General features: G+C 49.9%; 1 long non-coding RNA gene across 1 annotated transcript; it reads left to right on the top strand.

Moving 5' to 3' along the window:
• Window positions 1–12,731: 12,731 nt before the first annotated feature.
• On the top strand, window positions 12,732–19,054 carry LOC123478798 (uncharacterized). Its single transcript, XR_008425810.2, has 3 exons — window positions 12,732–13,044; window positions 13,991–14,087; window positions 15,726–19,054. It is a non-coding gene; the product is annotated as an uncharacterized lncRNA (long non-coding RNA).
• Window positions 19,055–21,914: the final 2,860 nt, after the last annotated feature.

Genomic DNA, 21,914 nt, shown 5'->3' with positions numbered 1-21,914 from the left:
AGGCACCGTGATCCCCAGCCCAAGGCAGCAGCCCCCACACACAAGACCCGGCTTGTGTCGCCCCTGGGTTTGGAGATTTGAGTTGCTCCTTCTCATGCGCTGAGCCCTTAAAAGGTTTTTGGGTGGTAGCTGTGGTGATGGATGGTGGTAATAGAGTCACCTTTGTCCCTTTTTTGCCCTTTAGAACAAGGAAGGATGGGGCAAGGGTAGGCTCCTGGGTAGTAAAGATGACACCTGACCAAAGCAATCAGGAAGGAATGCCCTCCCTTCGAGCTGAGTGAGACCTTTATTTACCTTTGCAAGCTCCTGGCGCTGCAGGCGGTTGGGAGGGTCCTGGGTCAAGAGACACGACACCAGTCTGTGCTCCTTCACCAGTTTTCACGGGGCTAAGCTCTGGGCCTGCGGTGAGTCACGCAAACGGTCCCCAAACACAACGTCCAGTTTCTTAGGGACGATATGATGCCTTACATAATCACATATGCAAAAGTGTAATTACAAACTAATAGCCGCTGGGAGAAAAAGGAGGAAGTTTTTTTTGGCAGATTAGGTAGGACCCAGAGGTCTGAGCGGAGGTGTCCCTTAGGAAGTGGCCCACGAGCTGCCCCAAGGCCTGGCAGGGCAATATGGGACAGCAGTGCCATCAGGGCAGGTGTGCTGCTCACCTGTCAAGGGGAACTTGTCTCCAGCTGAGGAGGTGCAGTCGGCAGCTGCCCCCACCCCCAGCAGTGTCATTGGAGCAGGCTCACCTGCACAGAGCCACCATGCCTGAGGTCATCGTCTCTGTGACTGACTCTGCTCAGTGGCTGAGGAAGGCTCTGGACACCGATAGGGCATTGTCTGGCCCAGGGCTTCCCAGAAGGCGGGCCAGTCTCTGGCAGGCCCACATCTTGGTTTTTCTCTCCCCTCCCGATCCTGCTCCCTCCCACCTCCTCCTACAGGACCGGTTCCCTATTGCCTGTCTTGCACCCCCACTCCATCTGTGCCTCCCTATGAGGCAGGCAGCCTCCTAGGCCAGGGACCCCCGAAGGCCTGGAGGTCTGAGGCATTCCAAGAAGGCTGTCCTGTGATGTGACATGGGGGCAGATGGACAGGGCGGGGTCAGAAGTGAGCCAGGTTAGGACACGCAGGCCAGGTGCTGAAGGTAAGAATTTTTTTGGTCTTCATCCTAAAAGACCTAGAAGCCTCTGGAAGGCTTAAAGTAGGGGAATGACGTGATCATATTTACATTTAAAGTGCTGCTGCCCGGAGGACAGGCTGTGGGGGATGGTGGAGGGTGCAGGGCCAAGAACTGTGGCACCAACAAGGTCAAGTGTAGGCCTGGCTTGGGGTGTGGGCTCTTGGGAGCATAAACTCAGACAGGGTTAGAAATGAAAGACGCTCCCGTCATTCCGGAAATTCCAAGGGTTTTATGGCCTCTGTGTCAGGAATTGGGGACAAAGACCAAGCAGGGTTTTTTATGACATCACAACAGCATATGGCCAATCCCGTTTTTTTAAAGCCATTCAGTGGTACAGAGAAGATGCGCGTTCTGCCGTCTCTGTCTTCCGAATGGGGAATTTAACCCATTCATATCGAAGTGAATTTCTGATAGGAAGGGACTTCCTACTGTCATCCTTGTTTTCTGTAGGTCGTAGAAGTTCGTTAGTCCCTCATTTCCCCTGTTTTTGCTGTCCTTTGTGTTTTGTTAACTGTTCGCAGGGACGCGGTGTGAGTCCCTTCTCATTTATATTGGTTTATACTCTATCGACAGCGACTCTCGAGGGTACGGTATCATTAGCCACAGCCACCAAGCTGCACCTCATGTAGCTGTTTCCTTCGAGGTTTCCGTGGGGACGACATGTAACACCTCAACATGGTAGCAATCTGTTTTCTTTCTTCTTTCTTTATTTTTTATTTTAAAACTTTTTTTAGCCTTCCACTTCTCATAAGGAAATACGTGTAGTATATATTCACTCTTGTTTTCTCTCTGGTTTCATTTCGCTTCTGAAATAATTTTAATTTGTTCCTAATTTTTTCTGCCCATTTGTCATTTAATTGCCATGTTTTCCTAGTTCTAATTTATGTTCATCTTGGCTGTCTTGTAATCTTTTGAAATGTCTTTTAGCTAGTTTTGAAATACCAGTTTAGCCCTGGCTGGTGTGGCTCAGTGGATTGAGTGCCAGCCCGCAAATGGAAAGGTCACCAGTTTGATTCCTGGGCAGGGCTCACGCCTGGGTTGTGGGCCGGGTCGCCAGTTGGGGGCTTGAGAGAGGCAACCACACACTGATGTTTCTCTCCCTCTCTTTCTCCTTCCTGTCCCCTCTCTCTAATACTGTCCGTCAGGTTTGCGGTTGGTCGATGAGCCTTGAGCCCGTGGCACCTAGACGGCTCCCGCCCCTTCCAGTCTCATCAGAGACCCTGTTCTCTCTGGTGCTGGAGCGGACGAGACCCCTGCCACGGCTTCGCTCAAATCAGCCCACTCTGTCCTCCCACTCGACCGGCCCATCAGACGCCCGGACTCCGCCCTCTGCTTTCTCCTGCACTAGTGTGGCCGCCCCACAGACCTGACCATGGTCCTGGTGCTTGTCTTCATGCTCTCCTGCTGTGGAGTTTTGGGGGTTCGTCTTTCCCTCTGGCCTTGTTATAAACATCATCCATAGTTTCTGGTTTTACCATCTAGTTGCTCTGCCTGGGTCTGTCTGTCTGCTTTTACGGGGAGAGGAGGACTCAGGGGCGTTGAGACACCACGCCACTGCTGTGCCTTGACAGAGCCGTTGGGGAGGGAAAAAGAGCCGCGCGAGCTCAGGAAGTGAGTTTGTCCCTGTGGCCCTGGGCGGGAGAGCTGGCTCCCAGGAAGCCAGCTGCCCCATTTCCGAGTTCCCCCCCAAAGAAGCCGACACACGACAGACATGCACTTTCAGCGGGTCACGCATGCCTCAGCGGAGGGACCCCACTGCTCTTTCAGGGAAGGACGCTGACACTCCTCCAAGACAATGCACTTATCACGTGGCTTGTCATGGACCCCTGTTTTGAAGTTGATTTTTCCTTATAGGAATAATGTGCGAGCATGCTCCTTTGTGAAAGATTAACACAGAGATCAGGCGAAAGCCCTCTGAGTCCCCAGGTCTCCCCGCGATTTTTTGCTGCCTGGATGACTTTGCCCCTTACCTCTGGCTCCGCCTGTGCCCCTCTTCCCTGCTGAGGGAGTATTTAAAGTCCCTTCCGCCTTAACCAGAGTCGAATGTCATTACCAGAGTGAATCCCCTAATGGCCATTCGGCGGCTGACCACGCGGCTCTTGTCCTCCATCAGGAGGTACCAACACATACAACTCGAAAACTGCTGAGAATTTTGAAGGATTGTATTTACTTATTTTTAGAGAGAGGGGAAGGAAGGCAGAGAGAGAGAGACACACACACACATCGATCAGTATGCACCCCAACTCAGGACCAAACCCGCAACCCAGGTGTGTGCCCTGACAGGCCGGGAATCAAACCTGCAACCTTTCACTTTACAGGACGATGCCCAACCCACTGAGCCATGCCGGTCAGGGTGAGAAGTGTTGAGAATGGTAGAAACGTGGCCCTTTCCCGGCACTTTTGTGCGGCAGGGCCGTGGGTCAGGGCTTCTGCTTTGGTCAGCAAGCCCCCTGTTCTGTCCCAGCGCTGCTGGCTAAGGGACGTTTTGGCTCTGCTTTCACAGGTTTATTGAGATTGTTTTTTTGTCAGGATGCATTATGATTCAAGTTGCAGAAAATCCTACTCATGTGGGCTTTTAAAAGAGATACCTTGGCTCAGGGCACCCACCAGCGTGGGGCTATTTGGCACTTCGGGGTCCGCTGGATTCAGGGCTCCAGTCCCACATGGCAGTGCACCCTGTCCTGCACCCAGGGGCCTGGTGTGCTGTGTGGCAGGCGCCCCGGAGTCCTGTGCCGCGGGTCCCTGTCTTTGTTCTGCTGTCTCTGTTTGTGACTCCCCTCAGTGGTCTCCCTTCACCTCCTCCCATCACCAAAACCAGGAGAGGACAGAGGACCTCTTTGTCGCCGAAGCCGCAGAAAAAGCCTCTGTGTGACTCACTGGCTCTGGGTCACAGGCCCAGCCCTGGGCCAATCACTGAGGTCAGGGGACAGTGATGTGCTGATGGGCTCGTCAAGGTTAGCAGCGTCCTCGGAACCTCTAGAAGGAAGAGGGAAGGAGGAGGGCGTCAGGCCAGGTTCACAGAGCGCCGCTGTGACGAGGGATCGCCCAGCCTGGCTTCCGAGGTGCCCCTCTTGTGAGGCAGCGTGGTTCAGAGCCATGTGACCTTGGTTCTGACATTCTCTTTACTAGTTAAGGGCTGTATGGCCCTGGGTGAGTTACCAAACCTCTTTGGGCCTCAGCTTCCTCATCCCTTCCCGTAAGGTGGTTGTGACATAAACTCGGGTACAGGTGCACAAAACACAGTGACTGGTGTGCCACAGGGTCCGGATAAGCCCCTGTCCTATTCGACTGGAACTGCTCTGCAGAGAGGGTTGAACACAGGGCTGCTGTGCTCAGCCCGGGGCACACTTGGAGGGACCCAGTTCCTAGGCTCAGCAGCTCATCCATTGTCATGTGGAATGAGAGAGCTTTTCCAGGTGTGTGTTGGGGGGTGGGGAGTTCCCCTTGAGGATCCCTGGGCTGAAGGTCACCGCTGCTGGATGCCACGAAGGGACCACCCATTCATTGGGAGATGTGATTCACAGCCTTGTCCTAGAACGGGACGCTGTGATTCAGGATTCACTGCCAGTTAGTGGCGCAACACGCTGATTTATAGATGAACATTTTATATCTCCCCTCTTTGCAGCCACGCCCCCCTGGGGCTCAGGGGCAATGAGAGGGGAGCACAGGGCCCTGGTGGGGCTTCCTGCGGGATACGTCGGAAACCATCCCAGGGATAGCGCTGCCTCTGTGAATCCCAGGTCTCAGACGTGGTCATTAACCAAACCTGGAAAACAAGACAGGCTTGTGTCCAGGTCTTCTTTTCAAACCTCCCCAAGTGCTGAATTCTCGGCCACACATTCCTCCGAGGCCTCCCCCTACCCCTTTCTCAGGAACAGTGGCAGAGCCAGGCACATCACATTCTGCACAGACGGGGCAACGTAAATCTTCCCACTTTAAAGTCATGCCTTTCGCCCTTTCTCTCCTCTGTGGGCCTCCGGGAGTCTGCTTGGCTTCTCAATGAGCCAGGTCCCTGGCTGGCTTTCTTCTCTGTTTTAAGAAAAACCTGTGGATTGCAGTGATTTTCACCCAGGCATTCGCACGTTTATTGAGGGCCTACTATGTGGCAGCCGCCCTGCCAAGTGCTCACAGTCCCCAGAGCTACTCCCTGTCCCTGTATGCTCATGTTTTGTCCCCAAAAGTCTACTTTTGACACCACCCCTTTTCTTCTTTCTTTTGAAGAAAGGCATTGGCTTGGCGAAAAGACCTAGTTCCTCTATGGTGACTGCTCTTCGGAGGGTTGAAGCCAGCAGGTCCCCCCAGAATACACCAGGCTGTTGCCACTTCTTGCTTTCCAGAGTGTTCCTGAGGGCTGCCCCTCCCCCACCCCCTCCGTCTCCTTCCCCTCCCCCTCCTCCTCCTTCCCCTCCCCCTTCTTTCCCTCCTCCTTCTGTTCTTCCTCTCCTTCCCCTTCCCCCCCATCTTCCTCCTTCCCCTCTCCTTCCTCCCTGTCCTCTTCCTCCTCCTCCTCCCCTCCTCCTCCACCTTGCTTCTGCCTCCTCATGGTTTTGAAGTCCGGCCAGCATCACGACCTCAGGGAGACTTTCCTGGGCCCTCTGACTCAGCCGTTTCTCCCCCAGGCTTCCCCGAGCCCTCTGTTCTTGGGAGAAGCTGTGCGGTTGGACTGTGGCTGGTGACATCCTGGGACCTGCCTGCCTCCCTCACTGGGGCAGAAGCCAGGTGGGGCCTGTGGGGCTGCACTTACCACCCCCAGGGTCTAACAGAGCGGTGGCAAAGGAATGAGTGAGCACAGGGTTACCCAGCACCTCCTATGTCCCAGTCACTGTCCTAGGCTGCTGGGACACCAAAACCTTGTGTCTTTGAAGATTATCTTCTAGAGCAGCAAGTGCCAACCTTTTTCATGGCACACATACACTAATTACTAAAATTCTGCAGCGCATCAAAAAATATATTTTTGCTGATTTCACAAAAAAATATATAATTTTGATTCATTCACACCAAACGGCTATTGTTGTATTGGCTGTTGTCATTTTTTAATCTGACAATCTACGGGAAAAGAGGTCAATACCCCTGTCTAGTAGTCAACGACTACATGTTTTAAACATTCTTGGGGCACACGGGGTCACTATCACTGCTCCGGTGGAAAGATAGGCCCTGGTTACCCTGTAATCTTGAAAAGATCTGGGCTTTGAAGAAATGGAACAGGATGTCAGCAGTCTGCGGAGGGAGGGCGGAGAGGCTGGACAAACCAGACTTTTATCTGGGCAGTGTTAGCACACGCAGCCCGGGGGTACAAGCCCTGAGAGTGAAGTCCACCTCCGTAGGCAGAGACAGGCGGCTGCTCCAGTTGGGCGTTGGCAGGGCTCATTAAGGGAAGCTTGCGTACCAGGCATGTCTCGGGCAAGTGCAAGATGAAATGGATCTCCATGCCGCTTGGCAAGGACCAAAGAATTATATGGGGGAAAGGGCGGGGGATAGTCATGGGGACAAGCGTATGAATGCCACCAGGTACAGGAAATTACTTCACGTGCTTGACCAGGTCAGGGCACCCACCTGTTCTAGGAACTGGCACGCACTCGGCCGGGAGCCGGGCTGCTGATTCAGGTCAGGATGATCGGGGCTTTCAACAGACTCTTTTTTTTTTTAATCTTTTTTTTTAGTTTTTTATTTTTAGTTTTAGAAAGAGGGGAAGGGAGAGAGAAAGAGAGGGAGGGAAACAGTCCATGTGTCGGAGATACTTCAGTCGGTTGCCTCTAGTGCACCCACAACTGGGGATCTGGCCTGCGGCCCAGGCACGTGCCCTGACCGGGAATCAAATGGGTGACCTTTGGTTCTCAGGCTGGCTCTCCATCCACTGAGTCACACCAGCCAGGGCTACATTCTTTTTATTTATTGACTGATTTCAGAGAGAAAAAGAAGAGAGAAACATCAATTTGTTGTTCTACTTATTGGTGCATTGATTGGTCGATTCTCATATCTCCCTGGTCGGGGATTGAACCTGCAACCTTTGCAGATGAGGACGATGCCCTAACCAACCCAACTACGCGGCCGGGGCTCTGAGGGGGGTTTTCAGAAAGCAACCTCCACTCCAGCCTGAGTCCAGCGGGTGGGGGCGGGGGGACAGACAACAGGGTGTCATGGCACAGCCTCCGCCCCCCCCAGAGCGGGAAGTCTTTCAGGCAGAATCTCAAGCTGTGCTGAATGAGTTGTAAACAAGTGCACGGAAGGGAAAGTGCCTGCTGCTGACTTGGCTTGTCCTGTGTCCCTTCTTCAGGTGACAGGACCCTGGTTATTTTTCTTGGGGAGCAAACCTCCCTCATTCTCATCCTGACCTGTGCTCCTCTCTAGCAACAGGCACTTAACCCAGCCACATGGGCCCTGTCCTCTGCCGGGCCTCCTTCCCTGTACCGGTCTAGGGGTGACTTTGCACCCAGGTCGAGGCTGGGAGTCTCGAAGAAAGACTCCCAGGACTATGAAGCATACATGTGCTTGTTGGATACGGATGTAAGGAGAGAGCACCGTCTCAGCAGCAACCTTCTGTGCAGTATGAGGGTTTATTCAGTTTTCAGCACTTGGGACTCTGCGCTCAGCAGAGGAGGGAGGAGGTGGGTGGGGACAAATGCGTTCCTCATCATTTTTTGCCAGCACCTGGCTCCAGCCATGCCGAAAGCTCGTGTGGATACAACTGTGTCTGAACTCACACACTATGTACAGCTCTTAAAGCTACTGACTACACAAGTCTCCCATCTTTTTATTTGGCTTAAGCTCATTTTCACAGGGCTGTGACTGCTTGCAACTAAAAGTGCTTTTATTAATACAATGATTTGAACGCATGCCACTCATTCGCTAAATCCAAAGGCGGTGGGAACGCCAGTGAAAGGAACTGTGGAGGTCAGCCACTTAGCGAGGGCGGGGGTGGGGGGGGTGGGGGTGGGGTTGGGGGGGCAGCCAAACACACCGGTATTTCCTGCACCAGGAGGGTTCCTCCCAAGACTCTCCTCCAGCCCGAGGCCCGCACATGGCCCGGGATGGCTATGAATGCAGCCCAACTCAGAACTGTAAATTTACTTAAAACATTACTTAGTGTTATTACTAGGTTTTATTACTTATATATGTATATATTCTATATCAGTGATCACAAACTTGGGACCTGCTTGACGATTTTTAAAGATTATCAGAAGAGCTGCTGCATAATTAGGGTGATAACATGTGGACGTTTTTGCTTCTCTGTGGTGGCGGACATCACGAAAATTATGCACGGACCTTTTTCTTGCTCATCAGTTTTCGTTAGTGTTTGTGTATTTAATGTGTGGCCCAAGACAACTCTCCTTCTTCCAGTGTGGCCCAGAGACGCTAAAAGGTTGGATGCCCTTGCTCCACAGCCTCCTCCCCCGAGACCCAGACCCTCCGGCTGCCTGGGTGTCCAGCAACAGATGCACTCGGACTGGCCAGAGATGGAGACACAAAGAGGAATGTTCCACGGGCCCTGGCGGGGCGGGGAGGCCCGGGCCCCACACGCTGGGCGACGGCAAGTGACTTCTGTGTTGGAGGTGTGGGAAGCCCCTGAGTTGAGGATGGGGACCTGGCAGGGGAGCTGGCTCTGCTGGGCTACGAAATCTGAACCGAGGGACGTTGGGCTGGGACCACAATGGCTTCTGTGAGCAAGGGCGCCAGCGTGCCGCGGCTGCCATCTAGCGCCAGGTGTCTCTTTTCGCAAGTTGTTTACGGGCTGCTTCCAGCTGGAAGGCCTTGTGAGGGCTGCTCAGAGGGAGGAGGCCCTGGCCTCTGCCTTCAGATGAGGAAGATCCTGAAAATCAGACTTTCCATATCGTCCCTCCTTTGGCGTGTTGTTCCCGCAGCCCCAGAGCTGCGCTGACCGGATGGGGCAGCGGGTGGTCCGTTTCCTGGCGTTAAACTTGTGTTTCATTCCAAACCACTGCGGTCCTGTGAGTTACATAGAAGACAGAAACTTTGAAAACTCCTGTAATGGGAATATTGATGATTCAGGGTTCTGGCAGGAGACACACTCCAAAGGGGTGTCGGGGGACCATTTAATGAAAGGGCTACTTGCAAAGCAGTGGGGAGGGATCCAGGGAAGCACACTGGCCTATGACAGTAGGAAGCCACTGCCATCCATAGGGCTGACGGAGCAGGAGCTGTTCTGCAGGAGACAGCCACCTGACAGGTGCTGTGGCCCCAGGTGCCGGCTCCTAGTTGGGTCCCTGAGAAGTATGGGCTCAGAGAAAAAGTCCGTGTGAGAGAGTTCTTAAGGAAGCACTTCCGGGGCAGACGGGAACTAGAGTGGGAGAGACAGGGCAGAGAAGAGGAGGAAGCTGGAGAAGGTGTGTCTCAGGCACGTCCTGTGGAGCTTCAGCCTGATCCCGCAGGAGAACTTTGGAGGGTAGGTTGTGTCTCAGGAGGTCTACCTGGCACTGAGACTCCACCGGCCAATCACTGCTGGGGTGGGGGTGGGGCAGAACCCAAGCCCTGGCCTTTGTAAATGTTCCGCCAGGGACCCGGTGCTCACTCCAGGGCTCTGAAGGTCTTCTTCTTCTTCTTTTTCTCCTAAGATGTTGTTTATTTATTTTTAGAGAGAGGGGAAGGGAGGAAGAGAGGGAGAGAAACATCCATGTGTGGTTGCCTCTTGCACACCCCCTACTGGGGACCTGGCCTGCAACCCGACTGGGAATTGAACCTGAGACTTTTTGGTTTGCAGGCTGGCAGCTCAAGCCACTGAGCCACACCAGCCAGAGCAGGCTCTTCCTTTTGATGATTCCAAAGCTTTGGGAGAAAAAAATAAAAAAGAATGAACAAAGACATCCACTGTAGAACTCAGGAGCTATTTTTTGTTATCTGAGCGAAATGGTAAATTTGTTAATTTAAGGACCTGCTGAGCTTCCCACTGCTCTTCCTCCACCAAAAACCAAAAGTTTTAAAGGGCTCCTGGTGGAGACTTGGTGTTCTGAAAGTTGACGTGATGGGAGGAGAGGCGGAGCTGCTACATCTCAGTCCTGCCTCCCTGAGGAAGCTCATGTCCTAATTACAGGGAGGTCAAAAAGTGGCTTTGAATAGCCATGCTGTTCATCAAGTACACAGTGCCTGTTATTAAAGAGGCTCCCGCCTGGGCTCCCGTGAGACTGGGGTACCTGCCGCCACTGCAGCTGCACACAGGCAGGGTCCTGAGCAACCTTAGCAACAGCATCAAAGCCAGTGGGAAGTGCGCTCCTCTGAGACCTGTCCTGGTTCTTTCCTTGGGAAGCCCTCCCCAGCGTGCCCTGGCAGAATTAATTGTTGCTTCCTTTGGGTACTTGTGGTGGCCAGCACTGAGGATGACCTCCAGTTACCCCGGCTTCCTGGGATACATGCCCTGATTTAGTCCCTTCCCACCCCGAATAAAGCTGACCTCTGTGACCAATGCTGCAGGAATGAGTGGGCTTCTGAGGTTAGGCCGTAAAGGACATTGCGCATTCTTTCCTGGTCTCTCTCAGGTCGCCTGCTCTGTGGAAGGCCAGCTGCCGGGTCACGAGGCTGGCCACCCAAGCGGCCCTGTGGACAGAGGCCCATGTGGTGAGGAACTGAGGCCTCCTGCCTTGGCCAGTGTGGTGGCGTTTGAAGCTGTCCACCAGTTCTTCAATACGCCTCTCTTCAAGAGGTGTGGGCCTTAGCTCCCTGCTCCCTGAGTGTGGAGTGGACTGCTTGACTCACTACAATAGTGAAGAACATCATCATCACCCAGAGTTCTCACCCATGGCACGTCCAACAAACTCAGTGACTGACAGTAACCCCACAAGATGGCCTGATCGTAAATTCCTAACTGGGCAGGTCACAGGTCGGGGAGTCAAGACCCAGGCCTACAGCTTCCTTAGCAAGGGTCAGTCTTTACCTTAAGCCAGCCCTGTCCATTGTTCTCCTGCACCTAGGATGACACCCCTTTGACATGTCAGAGTAGGTTTCTTTTCCAGACCCCTTGAAAACACAAACACAGGCACCAGGGCACAAGCCCCTGGGAACAGGAGGCCACATAACTCCTCATTGTCATCTTGTTCCCTTCAGACTGTCGCTAGGTGCTGTAAATGTGAGTTATTACCTATCCTGTACCACCAATGTCAAAGAAACATGTTTCTCCATTTTGCTTTTGATCCAGCGCTAGAGACTTCCCTGCTCGGCTTACTCCTGCCTCCTTAACGCACCACCATGAATGTCCATGTACCTTCCTTACGTTTTCTTTTTTGATTCAAAATGCAAACCTAATTTTCCAGCCTTGGCTGGTGTGGCTCAGTGGATTGAGTGCGGGCCTGTGAACCAAAGGGTCACTGGTTCGATTCCCAGTCAGGGCACAGGCCTGGGTTGCAGGCCAGGTCCCCAGTAGGGGGCACACGAGAGGCAACCACACATGATGTTTCTCTCCCCTCTTTCTCCCTCCCTTCCCCTCTCTCTAAAAATAAATAAAATCTTAAAGAAAAAACCTGTACTTTTCTGGAACATTTTCTCAATCCATTGAGATCTTACTTTTGGGCATATCCTCAAAAACCTGGCTCTAATAAACTCATATAAAACTTTTCTATAGGTATGGATGTTCTTTTATTGAGAGTGAGAACTTAGTAATAGTTTAGACATACATTTTCCTCTACAAGTAACGCATTTATCAGTCCAACCTAGTTTAGATAAACGACCAATGGAAGGGACAATCTCATTTGCCACAATGAAAGCTTTAAATATTTATATACATTGTATTCATTCAAAGTGTGCTCAGAGGTATTTAATATGCAGAATAGAAATGTCACTCATAACTGTGTTTTAGTTACAAAAGAACAAGTTGCCAGTGTAATAGCCACTCTCTGTCATAAACGCTGATTGGCAAATTTTCTCTGAGCAAAGTGTATAGTTTCTTAAATTATTTTTTCTCTCTGTTTGTTCTTATTGTTTATTGAAATGTAATTTGAGGTCAGTCTTATTTCATATTTTAAAAAATGAGTTAAAAAATGAGTTAAAAAATGAACTTGCTTTGGTATATGTTTTTTCACTTCATTTTAAGAGTAATTTATTTTTGTCTTAATTTAGTAAGATCACTGACTGATGGGCTGAAAAACACAGGTCATTCATTGCGGACAGTAAGTAACACTGGCCTAAATGTCTAGACTGCGTTTTTTGAAGGACAGATGCTGCTGCATGTCAAATTCGCCTGACAGTGGGCCTTCCGCAAGTATTTATTAAAGATGAATTTTCAATCCCCGACGCTGGGTACATGACGTTAACTAGGTGTCTACTACAGGTGCTCAATGATTAGACTTGCTAACAGTTAATGAAGTTAAGTAAACGCCGGCACCGGTCCTGTGCTCTTTACCTTCCACTCGCTCTCGCGCTCGCGTCCTCCAGCTTCCCGGGGGAGGCGTGCCCCGCAGCTATCAACATTCTGTGTTCTCATTGGTCGACTCCCACGCCCGTCCAGCCTGGAGCCACGCCCCGACACAAACCTCCCAACAGCCAGAAGGCGTGGCCATTTCTCGTGGGAGGGTCCGCCCGGCTGCTCTCCTGAGAATTTCCACGCACTCAACGGCCGCGTGGGGTGGGTAGGAGCGCGGCCTGACGTCCCACGGAGCCGGCGCACGCCACGCCACACCGCGCCACGCCCCCTCTCACGCAGGCTCCGCGCGGCCTCGCGCACGCGGCGCGCGCACCCGGCAGCGCCTCAGTCTGGGCTGCGGGACCGGGCGGCGGAGGCCGGGCCGCTGAGTTGCAGGGAGGGGGAGGAGCCCGAGCCGCCGCCGCCGCCGCCGCCGCGGCCGTGGCAGTAGGGGAGCATGTCCGCAAGTCGGGCCAAGAAAGTGAAGATGGCTACCAAATCGTGTCCCGAATGCGACCAACAGGTGGGCTGCGGGCCGGTGGGCGGGCGGCCGTTGCCGCGGCGGTTGGCTGTGGAGAGGCCGCGTCGTCCGGTCGGGGCGGCCGAGGGTGCGCGGAGGGTGACTGTCCCCGCCGCGCCCGCAGGTGACAAAAGGGGCCGCAGTGTGATGGCGTTTTCCTCTTAAATAAAATCGGTGATGTGAGGATGGTTTTTAATAATTTTCACGCCCAGATAATTAACGTGGCCTAAATTTTTGGTGGAACAGGATGAACGCTGCGTTCCCATTCAGGCCCCCTTTTCCCAGGCGCTTCTCTAAATGCAGCGTAGCGCTGTCGCTTTCTGAAAGGGGAACTTGCAGTTCCCTGCTGCGTGTCGGGTCTGGAATGAGCGTGTGCCTTCTGAACCGAAGTCCTCCGGCCGTCGGTGGCTTTACGACCGCAGGCGTCTAGGCTTCGGCGAGACGTTCTGCCCAGTCGGGGCCCGAAGAGGACAGGGAACACCGCCTGGGCAGAACCGCTTCGGAGCGGCGGTCGGGAGGGCGCTCGCGGCACCGCCCCGCCTCTGCAGGGGAAAGACTTGGGCGGGGCTGGTGGGGGCGGGGCGAGCCACCGCGGCGGAGACGCGTCCTGTTCCGGGGTCTGCGGGGAGCGGCCAGACCTTGTCGGGGGAGCCTGCAGCCAGCGCTGGCTCCGCGCCGGAACCGGAACCAGAATTATTTTCTTTCTTTTTTTTTAAAAGGATATTTTTAGAGAGAAGGGGAGAGAGGGAGACAGAGAGGGAGAGAAACAATGTGTGGTTGTCTCCCGTGCGTTCTTTACCGGCGACCCGGCTTGGAGCCCAGGCCTGTGCCCTGACTGGGAATTGAACCTGTGACCCTTTGGTTGGTTCACAGGCCGGCGTTCAATGTGAGAAGTTGAATAAAATGGTAAAATGTAATACTTTTTTTCTCTTTTTTTTTTCTCTTCCAGGTTCCTGTTGCGTGTAAGTCTTGTTGTTGCGGTTATTTATTTATTAATAGAAAGTATCTACAAATAAAAAATTCAGAGAAATCATCACCTTTTGCAGGTAATTGAAAGTTTACCACCTTTTTTTATGGTTTTTATTGTATAGATTAAAAATTAATTTTTGTGAGTTATTTTTTTTGCTGGTGAGGTTATAATATTAAAATTATTAAAGTACATCTTTGGCCTTTATACATTTGGGAAATTCTTTTACTTTGGGATTTAGCTCTGTATTAAAACGAATTTTGTTTTTTGGTTGTATCTTAACTGGCCTGTTTGCTCGAGGTGGAAGAGTTGGCTTCTTGCATAAATTAAATCTAATAAATCTATGGGAAACCTTTCTCCCCAAGTTCTGTTCCATTTGGGAACGACAGGGTAAATTGCTTTCAGTATATTAGGGACTAAAATAAAGCTATTCCTTTCCTAACATTTATATTTGTAATATGTATATTTTTGGGTTTTGGTAACAATATATTATGGTTGAGGTCCGATTCGTTCTGCTGTTGTAGTAGAGGATTAATTACTGACTTATTTGAAGTAGCTTAGTTTAGAACTGAAGCAAGGGTATTTCACCGTCTTGGAAGCAGAGGGAGGAAAGAGGCAGGAGAGTGGACGTGGAGGGACATGTACTTACCAGGGACTGGGGTTGAAGCTGCGGAAAAGGAAACCTTCCCCTACTGCTCACGATTCGCCCAGACATTGTTCAGAAGTGAATTCTGCTGAATCTCTCCACACCTTTTTTTTAAAAGCCTTTGGTGGGTTTAGGAAACATGTGTTATGGTTGTGTGCTTTTTTTTTTTTTTTAAGATTTTATTTATTTATTTTTAGAGAGAGGGGAAGGGAGGAAGAGGGAGAGAAACATCAGCGTGTGGTTGTCTCTCGAGCGCCCTCTACTGGGGGGGGGGTCACGTGCCCTGGCTGGGAATCAAACCAGCAACCCTTTGTTTTGCAGGCCCGCACTCAATCCACTGAGCCACACCAGCAAGGGCTGTGGTTGTGTTTTAAACAATACACCAGACAGTGGACTCTAGTGCCATTTAGAATACAAGACTGCAAGGGGGAGGGTGGAGAGGGTTGCAAACTTAGGAAACAGTTATTTCACATCCCTAAAATATATTATTTTTATTCATCTGCACCAAAATTAAGTATGAAGCCGAGAGCGGAGAAATAGAAGGGGGAAAGAAGATAAAGAGGTCATGGAGTAGCAGTCATTCAGATCCTGAGACAGGGAAGAGGAAGACCTACAAAATCTCTCTCAGAGAACATAAGAAACAAGTATTTATCAGCCCATTACGGGAGAATTTTCTTCAAGCAGCACATTGATCTGAGATCTAAATTTGATAGTACTGAAAAATTGGTAGGCATTGACTTCCTGGATTTTGAAGCACAGGTCACATTTGAGTTCAAAAGCATGTCTTCTATGGTAGATGGTTATAAAATTACTGGCTATTGCATATCTGTTGGAAAACCAAGACTTGAAAGTGACATCCACCTGGTAGAAACCGGTGACAGCAGAGTGCAGTGACCCGGACACTGGTCTCCAGATGAGATTGCGACACTGGACCCGCTGAGACTCAGCCTGGATGGTGAAGTGGCTGTCAGGGCTGTCTCATGTTGTGTGGTTTACTGTTCATAATGATACTACGCTCTTCAGTTTTCTTTGATGATTTGATTGAGTTTTTATTGTTTGTTTTCTCTACAGAAGCGAACAATACCATGTCTTTGAAAGATTTGCGAATACTTTTTTTATACGAGTTTAAACTAGGACATAGTGCAGCCACAGCAAGTAGAAACATCATTTCTGTCTTTGGAGAAGGCTCTGTTAGTGAAAGAACTATCCGGTGGTGGTTTGAAAAATTTCGTTCTGGGGATCTGAGTCTGAAAAATGAGCCTCGAGGGAGACCCAAGTCTGTTTTAAATGAAGAGCAGTTGAGAGCCAGAGTGGAAGCTAACCCCAAAACAGCAATTCGAGGCCTTGCAGCAGACTTAGGAGTTTCTGCTACAACAATTTCTCGACACCTGGCTGCAATAGGAAAGGTGAAACATATGGACAAGTGGGTAACACCAGTTGATGGATGATCATAAACTGCATGGTTGGAGATACACCCATCCCTTAAGATTTAAAAGAGCAGAGACCTTATGAGAGTGGTCATAAGCTGTGACACAAAGTAAAATGGAAGGCGACCTGGACAATGGTTGGATGCTGATGAAGTTCCCAAATGTGTTAAAACTATCATTTGACCAAAAGAGGGTCTGGTGGTAACTGTCAGTGGTATGTAAAAAGGGTGTTTCATCACTGCTTTTAACCCAAACTGCTTCTACTGTTGTAAAGCTAACAGTAGTGTTGACCAGAAGTTGGAATCATGTGTACAGATCGCTCTAAAATCACTGCCCTGGGCAGGACGAGGCGGCCGAGAGGTTAGGGCGATGGACTGCTAAAATCAGCGCACTGGTCAGCAGGTGTGGACCTCCACTGTCCCGTGACAGCGCTCCACCACGGACGTCACAGCCCACCATGCGGAGGTTAGCCGGACTGGGCAGAGATTACGCACATCCGTCATTCTCACCTGGCCTTTTCAACGGATTACCACCCGTTTTGTAATTTGTAACTAAGAAACAACATTCCCAGTTGAGAAGCAGTAATTGAAGGATTTAAATATATTTTAATGGTAGTGAATTTTATAAATATGGTATAATTTACTATTTGGGCAAATTTATCATTTAGGGGAAGCAGTTAATACTAATAGTGCATATTTTGGTTGAATAAAGCTGTTGTTTTTCTTAACAATGTAACATTTACATTTTGACCTACAAAAAGGCAATTCCATATGGTTTAACCTGGTAATTCCCCAGACCCTGGCAGAACATGGAGCTGAAAGGTGCCTCAGAGGCCCAAACTACAGGGTACATCTGAGGGATGGGGCTGCTTCATCAGAGCGATGTGGAGCAGCCCGAGAGCACGTGTGATGCATGTGTGTGCGTGTGTGTAAAAGATTGCCTAGGAGTCGGCCATGCAGAGACTCGGTGGAGAGTGTTCCAGGAGAGGAGCGGCCTCCTCAAAGGCTCTTGGGCTCTTAGGACATATTTTTGAATACATTTAGAAACCACTCTCCGTTTCCCAGAAAGAAAGCAGAGCTGTAAAAGGCGCCTTGACGGAAACCTTGGTTTGAGCATCAAAGCGAAGGAGTGGGGATGGAGGCTGCTACATCTCACCCCCCAAAACCCCACCCCTGTCTCCCGGGGGTGGCCTGGTCCTGATTATAGAGGGGACTAAAGAGCGGGCACACGTGCAGTACACAGATGATGTATCGTCGAAATCTGCACTGGAAACCTGTGTGACCTTGTTAACCAATATTGCCCCAGTAAACTTAATTAAAATGTGAAACAATGGCTTTGAATAGCCATTTTGGTTTATCAGGTATATAATACCTGTAAGAAGCTCCCGCCTGGGCTCGTTGCTCTTTGTGAAATGGGGGCCACTGCAGCCACTGTAGCTGCAAGCAGGAAGGGTCCTGAGCAACGTTAGGAATAGCTTCAAAAGTTGGTGGGGCCCTGGCGGGTGTGGCTCAGTTGTTGGAGCATCATCCCTTACCCAAAAGGTCGTGGGTTCAATCCCTGGTCAGAGCACATGTGTAGGTGGCAGGTCCATTTCCCTGTCTGGGTGCATCCAGGAGGTGACCGATGAGTGCCTCTCTTGCATCAGTGTTTCTTTACCTTTTTCTTTAAAAGCAGTGAGAAAATGTCCTTGGGTTAGGATAGGGAAAAAAAAAAGCCAGTGAAAAATGGTTTCTCCAAGCACCCGTCCTCAGTATGTTGGATTCCTTCTTTCTCTTCCAGTGCTTCAGCCACAATATCCTCCTTTCACTGCCTTTGACCTCAGTTAATTTGTCCATGATGTGCTCTCTGAAAATTTGCCATTCCTCTTCACCTTATTAACTATCCATCTTGCACTTTGCCTCCAGGAAGTCTTCCCTGATTGCCCCAACCCAACCCCACCACAGGTCAGGTCCCCTTGACAGTGGCCTGAGAGCATCAGTATTGTTCCTTCACAATTGTGAGCACAGTAGTAATAAATTTATATGTATTATAGTATGTGTTTGTGAATCTTCTCTGCTAGATTATAAGATTCACAACAGCAGGGACTTTGTTGTTTTGCTCACAAGAGCATATCCCCATCAAGAGCACAAGATCTAGCACATAGTAGGTACCTAGTGATTGTATGAATGAATAAATGCTAGGGCCAGTTTTATCCACTTTGTAGAAAACCCTTGCTTCATTATCTTTGCAAGTAAGGGATATGTCTGACAGCAAATCACTAAACACCTAATGAGCAGTGGCTTAAATATCTAGGTTTTATTTTCTGTTACTCATGAAGATTTTCAAGAATACAAAATACTTGAATTATACAGTGATCACTTGTATGCCAACCACCTAGGATGTTCCATTGACATTTTACTATATACTCGCTTTAGTTACCTACTGTGTAGTCTTTTTTATTTTTATTTTTTGATGTGCAGGCATTAGTACATTTTACCCTATGTACTTGAGATATCTGCTTAAGACTCTTGTTGAGGTAAAATTTAAAGTCAGTAAAACACCAAAATCTCAAGTGCATTATTCGATATGTTCAGGCACGTGAAACCCTGTGGAACACAACCCTATTGAGAGGCAGACTACAACCACCAGCTCAGAAATTCCTTCACACCCATTCATTTTACACCCCCCCCCCCCTTCAGGAGGCAAACGCTGCTCTAATTTCTGCTGGGGCATAGTTTTGTCCTGGAACTGAATGAAGTGAAGTTGTACGGTATGTGTGCTTCTGTGTAAGACCTTCTTTACTAAGTGTGTCTTTGAGATTCATCCATATGGTTGTGAGTATCAGTAATTTGTTCCTTTTAAAATCTGATCAGTGTTCCATTAAATGAATATACCACAATTTGCTTATTTTTCTGTTTGATAGACATTTGTGTGTGATTTCCCCCAATTTGGGTCTATTATAAATAAAGCTGTTACAAATATTTTTGCACAGTCTTTCTGTGGACATAAGTTTTCATTTCTCTTGGATAAATACCTAAGATTGGACAACCTGGGTCATAGGATATATGCACGTTTAGCTTTCCTAGACATTTTTTCAAAGTGATCACACCGTTTTATTCCCCCATTCACTAATGTTTGATGTTAATAGTCTTTTTAATGTTATCCTGGTGGGTGAGGAGCAGTATCTTGTTTTGAGCTATTTTCCTCCTTTCACATTATAAGGAATTCAGGGGTGCAGGCCATGACGGGGGTAGCTTATGCAACCACGCTGTTGGGGACCCAGGGACTTAGCTTTCTTCTCATTCTTGGTGGATTGATCATAATTCCTTGCGCAGCCCTGGGGTAGGCGGGCTCTGAGATGGCTCTCAGTGGTCCTGTTTCTCGACACTCTTGCTCCTGTGTAATTAGTTCCCTGTCATTGAGTGGCTGCACTGAGCGACTAGCTCCTACTAGAATTCAGCGGAAGTGATGGGATGGCTTCTGCCGTGCGTGTGCTTTCTGGTTCTTAGATCACCCCTTCTAGGAGGAGCCAGGCCACGCTGCGAGGCAGCTCTGTGGAGAGCCGGCCGACGTGGGACCGGGGCGTGCTGACAGTGCAGTGAGTCAGCTTAGACGTGGACTCCCGCTGGTCGAGCACTCAGGAGACTGCAGCTACAGCTGCATCACAGCTGCGGACACTGAGACAATGTTGCTGTTTGAAGCCACTCAGTTTTGCAGTAATCTGTTGTGTAAGGACAGATAACTAGTGCAACAACTCATCATCTCACCGTCGGTCAGATGGTATCTCAGGGCCTCGTGTTCATGCTCCAGATGGTAAGGGAAAGTGCGAAGGGCAAAGGACAAAATTTATTTTTACATGAATTTGTTTTTATCAGGAACTATAACCTTTCTAAAAATCCCACTCAGCAGATTTCAGTTTATATTTTATTGGCCAGAGATTACACCCCGTGACCACTCCTAGTTACAGATGGCTAGAGGGAAGGGGGACCTGAATGGAGTGGCATCAGTCACTGTCAGTGTGTGGCACATTAACCATTTTATTTTGTTTAAAGTTTTTATTATTTTCAGAGAGAGAAGGGAGGGAGAAAGAGAGGGATAGAAACATTGATTGGTTGCCTCTTGTTCACCCCCCACTGGGGACCCGGCCTGCAACCCAGGCATGTGCCCCGACAGTGAATCGATCCGGTGCCCTTTGGTTCACAGGCTGGCACTCAACCCACCAAGCCACACCAGCCAGGGCACAGTAACCATTTTAAACATCCCCCCCCCCTGCCCCCCGTAGTTAAAGACCTCTTAGCACCCTCCCCAGCCGACTGATCTTTTGGGGGATTTCCAGAAAAAGAAACCTTCAGAAAATTCCTCAGGGCCTGGATTATGGGGTCTGGTTCCTGCTTCATGCCCTACACCATTCTCCAGGGAGAACTGAGGTACTGTCTTCCTCAACTACTGAGGTCTGTTCCTCCAGTCCTTTGCGATAGAAACCTGAGAGTCACCCTGGAAGTGTCCCTCGCCACCCCTTAGCCCCCAACAAGACAGCTCCTCAAGTTTTGCTAGTATGGCTTTATGTTTTTATAAGAGTTTATCTGAGCTAAAACTGACAACATATGCCAGGGGGCAGGATCTAAAGTGCTCCCTATGGTCTTATTTCTTAAACCCTGCCCCTCTCCTTCACTGCTCATGCCTCCCTGTGCTTCAGGTCTGATACCTAAGGCATTTTGCTGGACCAAGCATTCTACACTTCAAATCTAATCCTGTTACTCTTCCCCTTAAAACCCATATTGCCCTCAGGATGAACGCCTTCCCAGGGTAGCAAAGACCCTGCACGGCTGAAGGTGGCCCACCTCTCCAGCCTTAACTCTGCCCTGCCCTTGGTGCGCCCCACAACACTGCCTTTGCTTGCCCTGCCCCATCTGCTTCGTCGGGCTTCACCTCTCCTAGGTCTTCACCTTTTATTGGGCAACTCCACCTGACATCCTTAGGAATTCAGCTTTGGAGGCAACTCTTCTAGAAAGCCTTCTAGGACCACCGAACCCCTCAGCAGTGGGTCAGGTGGCATCTGCAGTAGCTCTGTACAAATTCTTTTTTCTTTTTTGGGGCGGGGCGGAGGGAGGGAATGGCCATACTGGGTTAAGCTAGTAGAAAATTCATGTAATAGGCTGTGGAATGAAAAACAAGACTTTCTCCTATCCCTCTGGTGTTCTGTACCTTATTTTTCCAACTACTTTGGATGTCGTTACATCACCTCATATAGATCTAATTCTTTTGAGGGCCTGCAGTGATATTCCGTTGTGTGTGTACCTTAATTTGCCCAGGCGGTTTGTTGATGCACACCTGGGCTGTTTCTGATTTTGCTCTGACAAGCAATGTTGCAAAGCGCAACATCTCTGTACAAACGAATTTCGGTGGAGAATATCTTGTCTTCAAATTCTTAGGGATGGGATTGCTAGATCAAAGGCTAGGTGTATTTTAAACTTTGATAGGACGTTCTAGTCAACCGATTCACTCTTCCCGTCAACAACACAACTCCTCTGGATTCGAACGTTAGGTCGCTTACATTAGACTGCGTGTTTTTTTGAGGGCAGCACTTCCTGGTATTCACATTTGTGTGGCAGAATTGGCACTGAATAAATATTTGACAACCAGTTTTATATCTCGAGGCACCGACTCCAGGGCTTGATACATAGTAGACTTATCAGATGTCTACACGTGCTCAATGATTAGACTTGCTAACAGTTAATGAAGTAAACGCCGGCACCGGTGCTGTGCGCTTTACCTTCCACTCGCTCTCGCGCTCGCGTCCTCCAGCTTCCCGGGGGAGGCGTGCCCCGCAGCTATCAGCATTCTGTGTTCTCAT

The sequence above is a fragment of the Desmodus rotundus genome, chromosome 12 (genome assembly GCF_022682495.2).
Source record: "Desmodus rotundus isolate HL8 chromosome 12, HLdesRot8A.1, whole genome shotgun sequence".
Taxonomy (NCBI): Eukaryota; Metazoa; Chordata; class Mammalia; order Chiroptera; family Phyllostomidae; genus Desmodus; species Desmodus rotundus.
Note: the sequence above shows the minus strand (reverse complement) of the source record. Positions and strands in the feature narration are given on the sequence as shown.